The sequence below is a fragment of the Triturus cristatus genome, chromosome 1_2 (genome assembly GCF_964204655.1).
Source record: "Triturus cristatus chromosome 1_2, aTriCri1.1, whole genome shotgun sequence".
NCBI lineage: Eukaryota > Metazoa > Chordata > Amphibia > Caudata > Salamandridae > Triturus > Triturus cristatus.
The window spans coordinates 112,453,782-112,466,800 of NC_140580.1; positions in this window are offsets into that span (position 1 = coordinate 112,453,782).

Genomic DNA, 13,019 nt, shown 5'->3' on the forward strand with positions numbered 1-13,019 from the left:
CTCCACCTGTAGTAAAGCAGAGTCTGCTTTGCCCATTGTTAGCTTCTTATGTTGTAGTGTTTGTGGGCCCCAAAACGACGCCCTTCGCTTGAGAGTGGAAACCCTCGAAAAAGAACTAGCTATGCTGAGGGAAAAGGTGATTCTGCTCGGGAGTGGAGCTCTTGGTATAGCTCTCCCCGTACCCAAATTGCCTAGCATTCGACCTTGCCAGGGTACGGTAGGAAATAGCTTTGGAAAGGCCAGCCAGGGATTGGTTAAAGACCAAGGGATTAAAGGTGGGCTTCCCAATCCCACCTCTTTCCCCTCCACTCATACCATCAATCCACACCCTGCCTTGGGCCCCAGAAAGGGCAGCAGAGGAGACTTTACAGATCGACTCCTCCAAGAAGCTAACCATGACCATATGGCTACGAGTAGGGAAGAGCAGCCCTCCCGACCCTATTTTAGGCCTAACTCAGGCAATTTACACTCAAGGTGCCCCACTCCCACAATCTTCATGACCAGGGTCCCCAAACCTCTAAATCCCCATATCCACGAAACCCACGATTCCCTTCTTAACAAAGTTATCCATTGGATACGATATGTGAGCGGTTGTAGGTCAGTTATACGGGAGGATCTGGTAGAGGTAACAAGGATAAAAAAACAGGGCTCGAAGACAGATTGCATTGAGATCAAGCTTTGCAATGTCGAACTAGCCGAAAACCTGGTGGCGCTTGAATTTCGTACTTCTCCACCAGGATCTTCGACAATTCAGTTTCGCATTTCTCCATTATGGTCAACAGTCGGGGAAGTAACAGAGTCAGGTCTATCCTCGGTTGATTGACTGGATAAAAATTCTCCTTTTTATCCCGATCCTATTACCAAAGGGGGGAGAAAGGACGACCCAGCCAACCTTCTAACCGTTAGTAGGGTGGGGCAAGCAGAGTGGGGGTGCTCTCCAGATGACCCCTCTAGTGACGTAAGTGTAGGTGGTACTGGAACGTTCATCAACCCTCAAGGACCACTACGTTTTCTTTCCTGGAACATCGCGGGGTTAAAAAAAAAACTGCTGCTCCCCGAGTGGAACACTTTTATAGACGATCAAGACATCTGCCTGTTTCAGGAAACGTGGAGCATGGTGCCCCTTCACAAGCCCGGGTTTACCACCCATTTTATCCCAGCCACTAGATCAGGGAAAGGCCGTCCTGCGGGGGGACTTCACATTTGGATAAATGTTCATCTTAACTGGGTAGTTTCCTTTCATCCAACCCCTTCAATTGATATTCTGCACTTAACGATAAAAGGCCTAAAAAATGATCCCAACTTAGAAATCTTCAATGTCTACGCCAGAGGGTCTTCTGGGGCTCAATTCTCTCCAACTATATTATCGTTAGAGAGAGAGTTACCTAAAACCAACCCCAAATCAGTTGTTATTGTGGCCGGCGATTTCAACTGTACATTTGAACCTCTATGTACTCTGGACGTCTTGGGCACCGGGGACCAGGATACTAAATTTGCTATTCCTCCTCTTAGTTTGGCCCCCATCAAGAATTGGTCCCAAAGAGCAACACAATTGTGCGCCCTTACATTGGAGCACAACCTTAGAGCCGTTAATGGCAGATCACGCTCTGATATCTGTGGGGCCAATACATACAATAGAGCTAGCTGCCCGTCCAGGATAGATTACATCTTACTGGACTTACGACTCTGGCATGATTTAGTTGACATGAAAATCTTACCTTCCCAGGACAGCGATCACAATCCGCTTTGTATGCTTTTAACCAATTCCTGGTCGGTCCCTAAACCTGGTAATGCAATGAAACTGACAACAAAAGAGGTAGTCCCCTCTCATTGCAATAGACGCCTTAAATGGCATAAGGTTGCTCAAGACGAAGAGAAACTGTGCTAAATAAAAACCTTAGTTGAGCAGAAGTCTAGGGAGCTTGGTATCCTCCAAGAGCCCCCTATGGGTGCACAGAACTCCCCCTTTTTGCTTCACTATCAAAATTTCATCGATAAAATGGGTCTTCTTCTCAGTATCCCAGATTCCCATACTTACAAACCAATCAGTGGGTCCACCAACCTTTGGTATTCTAGGGAATGCAGGGTGATGAGACGTAAGCTAACAGCTGCCCTCCAAAGTAAGAATATCATTATGGTTAGGCAAGCGAGGAAAGAGTACGCAAAGACAATTGTGAAAGCCAAGCGTACATGGAAGGACGCGCACTGGCAGGATCTCCGATCCGCGGCTCTTTTGCGGGACGCTACGTTATTCTGGGAACTCATTGACAAAGGTAGTCGTATGGGTGAGGCCCCAATTCCCAACCACATCTCCACGCATCAGTGGCATACACACTTTACCAGCTTGTATAGTGTGGTTAACCCCCAGCCACATCTGACAACTACCTCGCCTCCTACATCTCCTGAGGCCCTTCCATCAGCTGTGATTTCTGTGTCCGTTATGGACTCAGATCTCTTTAAGCCTAATGAGGTCTCTATTGCCATCTCAGGGTTGTCTACTGGGAAGGCGGCAGGCCCGGTTGGCATTGTGGGTGACCTCCTTCTTCACGCCCCATAAATCTGGTCAGACTTCATTCTCGTTTTAATGAATTTGATTGCTAGAGGTCATCCTGTCCCAGACTCATGGAAGGGCGCCGAAGTTGTAGCGATATTTAAGAAGGGAAATAGGGAGGAGCCTGCCAACTACAGGCCGATAAGCCTAATAGATGTCATTCAGAAGGTGGTTGGCAGGGTCCTCCTCATGAGGGCCAGGACTTGGCTGGACGAAGCAAGTGTGCTCTCTCATCTCCAGGCGGGCTTTAGACAAAGAGTGGGCACGATGGACCAGGTCGTCCGGTTCTTTACAATCTACTGGAAAGCGGTTGTCATTGGGAAAGGCAGCTTATATCTGGCCTTCATTGACCTAAAGACTGCATTTGACCTGGTCCCTCGCTCCAAACTCTGGTCGGTGTTGTCTGACCTGGGCTTTCCTCCCCTGATTCTGGATATCATCATGCGCCTCCATGAGGGGAACTACGCAAAGATCAGGTGGGGCAACCAGGGCCAGTTGAAAGACAGGGTGGCGGTAGACAGGGGAGTCCGGCAGGGTTGCGTGCTGGCCCCAACCCTGTTCTCTCTCTATATAAATGGGGTGGTCGATTATTTGAGAGAGATCCCTTCAGACGCTCCAACTTTAGCAGGGGAAAAAACACCTACTCTCCTTTTTGCCGACGACACCCTCTTGATGTCAAAAAGCCCAAGCGGCCTACAAAAGCTGCTTGATAGGTTCTGCCAGTTTTATGATGCACGAGGTTTAGTAATCAACACTTCCAAAACTAAACTAATGACACTATCTCCATCCAAACGCTTTAAGAATAACATCTCTCTTAATAGCACTCCACTAGACATCGTAGACTCCTTTGACTATTTGGGAATCAGGATTAATAAGTCGATGAAATGGAACGATCACATAGCTAAAATGTTCCTCAATCACAAGAGGGTGGCGGGAGCAATTTTAAGAAAACAGCGGCTCTCCTTCAGCAGACCAATTGCCCCGGCACTTGAGATTTATGATGGGAAAGCACTGCCTTCAGCCCTGTACGGAGTGGAGCTATGGGGGTTTGAGAACCTATCCAACCTGGAGAAATCAGAGAATCATTTCTTGAGAGGCTTGGTTTCTCTCCCTCTCTCCACTCCCCTGCTACCGCTCCGTATGGATCTGGGTAAACATCCCATTAGGGACATTGCAAGATTACGGCCACTGCTTTTTTGGGTCCGCCTAAGACGTACCCCTGAACTGGCTAGTTATGCCGACGCCTTGGATGAGATCCTCAAGATAAACACAGGCACCAAGATCAAATGGATCTCCAACCTTAAGCGATTGGTGACTGATATTGGCTATGGCGAGGCATGGCTTAACCAGACCCCACCGCCAAAGCAAGTTATCAAAAAAGCATATTGGGTCTGGGTAAAGGGAGAGGAAGCAAGAAACCCCAAGAGAGGTTCTCTCACTAACTTGTTTCTTGAGCACAAGCTGGTGGCAAAAACTGAGCACTACCTTGACTTTATCCAATGCCCCCGCGATAGAACGCTCTACATGAAGTTTAGGTTTGGGTCCCTCCCCCTTAATTCTTGGGTTGCAGGGTGGAATTGTCAGTCCCCAACAACTGTTGACTGCCCGGGGTGCCCTGCCCCTAGTGAATCCATTCCCCATTTTCTCTTTGCATGCCCAATATACAGGGCGGCCAGGAGGAAGTGGCTCAGACCCATTTGCAGGAATCTGGGGTTTGAGAATTATAAGGTGGCACTTCGCTTCCTCTCAACTGATGGCTCGTCCATGGTGGTGGTATGCGGGGTAGCCAAATTTTTGGGATGCGCCTGGATGATCCGCTCCAAATTGTTAAAATCTCATAGGAGCCCGGTCATTGAAGAAACATGAGCTTTGGTCCCTGTTATATCTTGAACTGTTTCTATGTTTTATCATCTGCCTACAATTACTTTTTTTAAACTTTTCCTATTTTTTTTTTTAACAACACTTTTTATTGGTCAAGAAGGCAAAGGCTGCAGGCCCCTGTATACCCAGGGGATCTGCCACATAATAGCTAGCAACAGCTCTTGACAGTTTATCAGATAAAGGAACAATGGAGAGCTATTCATACATCAACAATCAAGAAAACCCCCCTCCCTTCCCATCCATATAAACCCCCCCCCCCCGACCCCCGGACCGCGCCACCGCCAGACACCACCAGAACCATCCCAGTACAATTAGAGCACAGCACCACGCTTGACCTTCAAATAGGCCCCAAATCTCCATCCGCAGGAACCGGTGCAAGGAAAAGGCCCCTATAATCAGCCCACCGCTTCCAGATCTTGAAGTGTTTCCGAGGACACCCTCGCGCCCTAAAGATCGGCAGCTCCAGGCCCATATTGAAATCGAGGCCTTGTTTCCAAACATTAAGAGAGGGAGCTGCGGGGGCCTTCCACACCCGAGCCAGATCCCGCTTGGCCGTCGTTAGACCCAGGAGCAGCAAATGACGTTTATAGATATTACCCCCAATATCCACCATAACATGGAGCAACACCAATCTGGGGTCTACCGGGAGATCCCAGCCCAGCACTTCTGATAAACACCCCAACACTCTCCCCCAAAACCGGTGTACTGTAGGACAGTGCCAGACTGTGTGCACCAATGACCCCACCTCTCGCCCACACCGAAGACAGTCCGGGGAGGCTATGAGACCCGCCCGCCACAGCCGCTGTCGCGTGTAATAGGTCCTGTGCAGATATCGAAATTGGACGAGACGCAAACGGATCGCTATACTAGCCTCCCGAGGGGAGGCCAGCGCCTCCCTCCAATCTGTCTCGTCCAAGGGCCCCACGTCTGTCTCCCACCGCTCACGCAAACCCTGCAGGGACGGAGTACTGTGGATCACCAGAGACCGATATATTTTAGAAACTTTCTTGTCTTGGAGATCCCCCATAAACACCTTAGCCTCAAGGGGACTGAAGTCAAGGAGGGGTAGGAGACCCTCGAGCCTAGGGGCGAGGGCGTGACGTAACTGGAGATATCTAAAGAACTGCGTCCGTGGCATTAGATACTCCCGCTGTAGGTCCTCAAAGGACTTCATCGCACCACCCTGAACCACCGATCCCAATGTGGAGATACCTATCCTGTCCCAGTCCCTAAACCCAGAAAACCTTTTTCTACTTTTAAATCATTTGTTGTATAAATGGATTTTAGGATGCTCGTAAATGTACATACTTTTATGATATTTTTATATCGAATAAAGTTACACAACAACATACACAACATTGGAGGGGGTCCACCCATGACCATGGCCACTCGCTAGTTTTACTGCTTGAGCATGAGCAAGAAAAAGAAAGCCTTCTTAATGAACACGCGTAGAATAAGAATAGCTTACTTGAGCATGCAATCTTCACAGTAGAGTACCTGTCCTAAAATCAGTTCTCTTAGTCATACAGTATCAGTCCACAAGATATATAAGTGGAGACAGAAAGTTCATTGACAAAGCAGGAAAAAGGAAGCTATAGAAAGACTAGTACAGAGAGGAGTAAGTAAACTACAGTACCTTGAAATATAGAAAATAACAAGGTAACAAGAATTTAACAAACATTAGATACAAGTAGAACGAAGAGGAGTTGGGAAAAAATGAATTAGGAGACAGGCACAGTAAAAAAAAGGAAGAAGTATTCTAAATAAGGAGCGGTAAAAGTTAGGGAAGTAATAATAATAATACTAACAGGTGGACTTACTGGGGCCATCAGGTCCACTGGCTGCGGCGCTGGTGTTAGTGGTGGAGGTGGAACTTCCATCCGCCACTACCCTGATGGTGGCTCTTCCTTCTCCCGGACCCACCTCCGAGATGCTAGCACTCTTCTTGCCCCTGGATCTGGATGTAAGAAATCATTTAAATAAACTAAGTAAGATTAGTGAGACAGTTAATAATCGCCCTAAAAATATTTTAAAAGCCAAACACAGTAACACTGTACTTTTATACATCAGATCACCTATACTACTTCTGGTAAAGAGTTGACCTATTCCTAATTTCTTAAACTTCATTTTGGGAACTACTAATGCATTTCAACAAATGATCCTTGCTTCTCATTCTCAATCTCAACCCCCCTTGATGGACCAACTCTGTCTCACTTTTATTTCAATGCACATATGCATATACACATCAATGGGAGATTGCCTGGGACTGTACGTCCTACATAAAGAAAGACACAGAGAATGCTAACTCACTATATTAATGACAGGACAGAGGATTTTGCATGAATTCTTAAATAATCAGCCAAGCGAGCTACAACAAGTACGATTTGGTAGCGCCGAGCACCTGGCAGGATCACAGAATATTTGTAACGTAAACGTAACTCACCTCTGAATGTGAGCAGTATGCTATTTAGAACAAGCATTGTCATAGCCAATAGGTCTCGCTTTTGGGACCTTATAAGTATTTAGTTATGCAGCACAATATCCTTGGTGCAACAACATCAACTATTGCATGGCTAAACACACAAGGTCCCAAAGGCGAGACCTATTGGCTATGCCAATGCTTGTTTTTTTTTAGCTCTTCCACTAAACATGCTTCACTCTCTAAAAAAGTCCCTTTTTACAACTCTTACCAAACAACATCTCCTATTCCGTCGGTGTTTATCGCACAGCCTCTTTTACAAAACTGTTCCGTGCACACAGCTACCTTACACAATGGAATCTGCGTACAACACACAGAAGCTTTTCACAATAAAAAAAGGCAGGCCTCTTTCTTTTGTCAATGCGTCCTTTGTAGTAATGAGTGTCTTTGGCAAAGATGCAACTGCGCATGAGTAAGCACCTACCTGTTTGTGATGTAGCCATGCCACCTAGTGTAACGTGTGTCATTATAATTTATTACTCAGTAAACGCCTGTGTAACCAGGACATTGCACACGGGTCAACATGTCAAGGTCGTAATGACGCGATAAGGATGTGATGAACGAGGCCCTGAAGTCTAGAACCACAGAAAGCACATCTTTACACGCTGTGTGGACTTCTAATTTACGCTAGAGGCGTGGCCTGAGTTTCAGTGCCCGTCTGCGGCACAAATGATAAATGGCTCAAAATTCACTATTATGGCGGAATACTACATAAATTACAGCGACCTTACATGTAGAGAGGATGTGGCGTAATGGCCAGAGCTGCCAGCTTTACCCTGGGGAACGCGTTGGTGCAACATCTCTTGGTTCTCGGTAAATCACTTGATCTCACCATGACTACTACAAAAATTAATGTGTCCTTGTGTAATGTAACTGGTGCTCATGTAAAGCTCTGAAATACCTTCAGGTCTAGTTTGCGCTAGAGAAAACTGCAAACAAAAAACTCGTATACGCCAGGGAAGCCAGGTCCTGAGAAGACTTTGTTAGTAATAGCAACTGTGCTTGTTTATTAGTGTAACACCGTCATGGTGAGTGATTTCAGACTGCCTGGTTCACCGTATGCTTTGGACCCCTCATGCTGTAAGAGTTTTCACTACCTCTATCTCCGCAATCCTACGTTGTCTTGATGACTTGCAGCGCCATGTTAACTCCTAAATACATATATTCGCACGCAAAGCGAGAAACGGTCGGAGACAACCTGAGCCTGGTTTACAATCAGTGCACTCTATGCACAGCTAAGCGCACGTGCTTAAGTGGTCGTTTCACGTTCGGTTTCCGATAAACCTATTAACCACAGGTCAACACGTTTAGTGATTTGCAGTAATTTCATATATTTGCAAACGCCAAAATCTGTCTACTGTAGAGGAGCGTGTATGTAGTAGGTAATCGTACAGTGTAATGTGAAATCCAAATGCACCCAGCAGAATTCACTGCTGTCGAAGACGTACACAAAACTCCATATTAATGCCGCATGATGAACAAATATTCATTAGTGAGCGCGGGAGCGCCCGAGAGTGCATGAACGCAACAGTATCCAGCATGTGTGTATGGGAGAGAGAGATAACAAGACCGTCTGCTCTGCGCCACTGGACCTCGAGCAGGGAGCCACGGAGCAGGACCTGTCGGCTGGAGACCAGGACATCCTGATGGAAAGCTAAACAAAGCGCTCGGCTTAGGGATAGGGGCCAGAGTAACTTCAGCACAGCAGGCAGACTGGGGGGTGGGGGGTTGGTGGCCGAGCCTCGGAAGGTTTGGAGGGCGGGACCGGGCGGCTGGGAGAGCTGAACCAAGCAGCAATCAGCCGAGGGTGGGAATATAACTAAGACTCAAGTGGGGCAATTACGACGGAGCAGTAGCCCTGCAGGGCGGATGGGGGAGGGGTAGCAACAAGGGTGATTGGCAGAAAACAAACCAAACTCCTCTAGGGAGAGAGGATTTAAGAACAAGAGGGAGACGAGAGGTAAATGTTGGGCGTAAAACATAACAAAACAAGCATTGGCCGCACGCGCGCCTCGCTTTTAAAGTTAAAAAAAACAAGACAAGCCCGGTGGAGCATGGCACGCGCGCGCTTGGGGGCGGGGGAGCGGACCCTTTGAAGTGCTCCCAAATGGCGGCACGATGCGCGTGATTGTGCGCGTGCTAGCCATGCAACCCGCTTTTTGGGAGCACTTTTAAAAGCCCCTATAGTCTCGCCTTGCGATCGCTTACGCGATAGCAAGGCGAGACCTAAAAAACATATTGCATAGAAAGAACACAACAATTAAATAGTTACCCACCGAGCCCCGCAACCCTCATGCCCAGCGGGTCGAGCAGTTCCCTGTCCAGGATGTCGGCCCTCTTGTGTGTTAACTGCTGGTGGGTGTGCTGGAACACAGAGCTCTGATGCACCCACTGGCGTATACTACCCCACACCAGTCAAAGTTCCCTGAGGCCGTACCCACTGCAATGCCTGCCGCCTGCTGCCGACATGGAGGCGAGGTGGTGTCGCACATAAATAACTAGTGCAGCCACCTCCACCTCTGAGAAAATGGAGCAGGCTGCGCCCCTTGATGGTGCAAGGTCTGCAGCTAACAGTCTCCCAGTCGCCGCCACTCCACCCATTGCCCTGCTCTGCCATTGCACTGGGTGGTCCAAAAAAATACAAAAAGAAGAAATAGGAGAAGGAAGAAAGGAAAAGTTAAGACTTAAAGGGAAAAATAAATAAAGTGGAAAAAAGTCACGAAAAACACAAACAAAATGACAAATACATAAAATACATAAACACAAATACAAAGGAAAATGGGGGTCGAAGAGTCAGATGGGGGAGGACTGAAAAGATTAAGGGTGGATTAAGAAACAAGCCCTGCGCCATGCACAGAAAGCAGAAAATAAAATGGCCTCGCCCATGCGAACTGCGTGGTGCCGTTCGCACATGAGAAGGCGTATTGCATTGGCGAACATCAAAAACATAGCGCTAACATGCGCATTGAACAGCTCCGTCCATGGAATTATAGAGAGTCTCATGGAGTCTTTCAGACGCTTGGGGGAAATCTGCATAGCAGAACTCCGCAAGCTACGCCCAGGTCTATTTGTCATATTTTTGCAGAGAGAAAGTTACTACCGAATAGAGTGTGTCTGTCCCGGAAATGTTTCTAGAGCTGGCTTTTTTGGCACTGAGGTATATATGGGGTTTGCTGATGTTCCTCTTGCATGGCTTTTAAGATGTTTTCCTTGCCCTTTAGCAGTTATAATTCTCCAATAAAACAAAACACAAGAAACAGCTCTGCCCTAGTTTTAGGAGTTCTCCTTATGTCTCTGTCTCATTAAAAGAGGTAAATATCCTCAAGCTGTGGCATTACAGAACGTGCTCATTCTAATTACTGTGTCAAAATACAGTCTGTAATGCTTTGCTTTATATAGACTCATTTATTTTGTATGGAAATTAGTTTACTAAAAAAAAAAAGTTATGTTAACTTACCTTTGCCAGCCCTTCCCACGTCGTCGGTCTGTACTGTCCTCTATACAACAGAGAGCAGCCGCAGGAAGCCTCCCTCCCCTCCCCAAAGCCTATCACAATGCCGCAATGGCAGCGTTGTGATTGGCTGGGACGCCGACCCCACAGGCGTCTATGGGGAGGCCATTTTCTCTATGTAGGCTGCATGGAGCCTACATAGAGAAAATGCAGAATGCGTATGACTGGTTTGGTCGGCCCTGGGGTCGACCAAACAGTCTGCGCCCACAACAGTGGGCAAACCACTCCTCCCATGCCCTCCAGCAAACAGGACCACCCGCCCGCCCCCAACCAAACTCAGACTTCTGCTTTATCACAGTGCGAGAAGCAGAAACATAAAATGGTATATAAAATACCATTTTATGTTTCAGCTTCTTGCACTGCGAGAAAGTAGTGGTGCTACGCTCCTTCGCGCACATGGAGGAGCCGCCCCTGTTTAAGTGTTAGATATGGGAGGATACTAGAATTGCAATAGTACACTCCCAACCCACATTGCAGCCCATTGGTTAGGGCATCCACAGGGGTCATTCCCATCCACTAGTTCATGTGAGACATAAATGTGGCATCTCAAGAAACACAGTTAAGAACCCTCCTGGACCTGTGGAAAATTAGACGAGGATTGAATCTGCTGATTGAGACCTGAGAAGAGTGACCTGCTCTCCCTCTTGTACCCAGGACAAAGAAGTGGACTTCAGGAGAGATAAAACTGACTTCCTCTTATAGCTACGACGGGTTGAGCTCAAGTTAATTTAATGATTTTCATCATGACAAGGATTGTGATTATTACTTGAGGTGGGTACCTTTTGGAATTCAGGATTAAGCCAACATTAGTACAAGAGTAAATCACAATAATTTGTAGCAAAAACTTTGTAAATCTGCCCCACCATTTTGAGATTTGCACATATACAATGAAATATTTGGCTGTTAGATACTTGGAAACTAAAGGCAATTGAGAATTAGAACTCTATGTCTCAGTAGCTCCCATTTATTCTTTTTTTAAATCTTTTTCAAGTGCTACGTGTTGCTCACTAGACTATCTCGGAGTTCTTAGGGAAGGGTAATATGTCGTAGGCATGTATGACCAACTTCTCTGTATTTGTAGAATGGAGAGTAGATCCCAGGTAGTCGACCTCGTGATGATGTGAGTGAACACCCTAGGAGTTAAGCCTTATGAATTATGCACAAAGTCTTAGACACTTTAATCAGGAATTAATGAAGGAAGTGTCACCTTAAGCTTAGGGTGAGACCTGCAGCCTGATTCTGGATTTGGTGCAAGTTTGGATTGATCGTTCATGGCAAGGGTGGAGAATGGTATGATTATTCAATCTGGCAGCAGCTACAGCAAGCACAAGTACTTTTTTGTTGAGTTGCGGGTGTGGAGTGGACACCAAGATGTTGACAATGGTGGTGCAATGCACTCTTAGGAATGACATTTGTGTGGGGCAAAGAGGTACGATAACTATTGAACAGCACTTCAGTTTTAGAGGGGTTCTCACTAAGTTGGGGGGGGGGGGGGCAGGAGTTCCACAAGGACCATTACAAGGATTTCAGTTTTCTGGCTTTTATATCAAAACCGATACTGTTGCAGCCATTTATGATTGCCTTTCTAGCAGTTTGAAATGGCTTTTGCATGCCTCGTCCTTCTAGCTATTGGGAGCTCATTTAGAGCTTAGTAGATAGCAAATAATTTCATGAGTCAGGGAGGCCTAGAACTCCGCTCCTCCCGCAGACCACAAGTTGCCAGTGTCAGAGACTCTCTCTGCTTTGTGAAGACCTGTGGGATTTCAGTGCATCCACCACTGCAGCCGAGTCACTAAAGGTTCAGGCGAATGTCCAATATCATGTTTTTTGGCCTGCACAACATTCTTTTTTTCTGAAACAAATTTTCAAAGTGGCAGTTTGTTTTAGAAAAACGTAATATCTGATGTGCGGGAAGTTTTCTATGTTTCAGGACCATTGATTTCTTTCTTCCCTGCCTCTTAGCACATGGGAGACCCAGGCAGGGAAATTCAGTGACAATAAGGATAGGGTGAAAACCACTGTGACGAAGAAGTGATCTGGTGCCAAAGAGACTGCCAGGTCAAGGGTTTCCATCAGCAGAGGAGGTGGAAGCTTTGAAGTAACCACATACAGAGGTTGAAGTAGAAACGGGTAGTTTATTGCAGAGAAGACAGCTTAACAGCCACTCAAGATGGATGCCAGCCAGAGATAAGACAACCGTCTCAAATCAAACACAAAACCCCAGAATCCCCCAACATTCTAGTATGACATAGTATAGAGAAGAACACTACACACCTTCCCCTTTTTGAAGAAAATCAGAAAGAAAGAAAAGAAAAGAAAAGAAAAGAAAAAAAACATAAACTAAGAAAACTACATAGAAATATGCTTATAATTTGACCTAAATAAGTTTTAAAATCGAATAAAGTCTTTCATTCTAACAGGTGAATGCTTCGTGCGAAATCTTCTTCTTGGTTCAATTAACACTTTGCTAAGCAAAGATGCAGATTTCTCAGGAACGATACTTTGGTTCAAGTTAGGACCTGGCTCAATATTAACATCTGGAACAGAATCTATCTCAACATTAGCATCATTGGAACATGAATCAGAAGTATTAAGAT